This window comes from Buceros rhinoceros, unplaced genomic scaffold (genome assembly GCF_000710305.1).
Source record: "Buceros rhinoceros silvestris isolate BGI_N320 unplaced genomic scaffold, ASM71030v1 scaffold4758, whole genome shotgun sequence".
NCBI classification, from domain to species: domain Eukaryota; kingdom Metazoa; phylum Chordata; class Aves; order Bucerotiformes; family Bucerotidae; genus Buceros; species Buceros rhinoceros.
The window spans coordinates 1-330 of record NW_010426202.1 but is presented as its reverse complement, the minus strand read 5'-3'; positions in this window follow the sequence as shown (position 1 = coordinate 330).

Sequence of the window (330 nt, the reverse complement as noted above, 5' to 3'; positions counted from 1 at the left end):
CGCGGGCGCCGAGCCCGCCGGCCACTGTGCCATCCCTTCTCAACACCTCCCGCACGGCCCAGGCCCACCGGTGGATGCCTCAGGGATCCGAAACCCTCTGGCAGATGGTGGTAAAATACCGCGCCGAACCGTAATTTCCCTTTCTACAACGAAATGACGGAAAGGAAAGCCCTCCGTCACCTACGCCTGACGAAAAAATACACACGGGCCTTGCCAAGGCGCTGCCAGGGCCCAGGATGGCCCTTCAGCACCCTCACGGCGGCGGTGGCTGGGGCCGAGCGGAGACGGCCCAGCCTCACAGCGGCGACCCCGCAACCGGCTGACACCCGG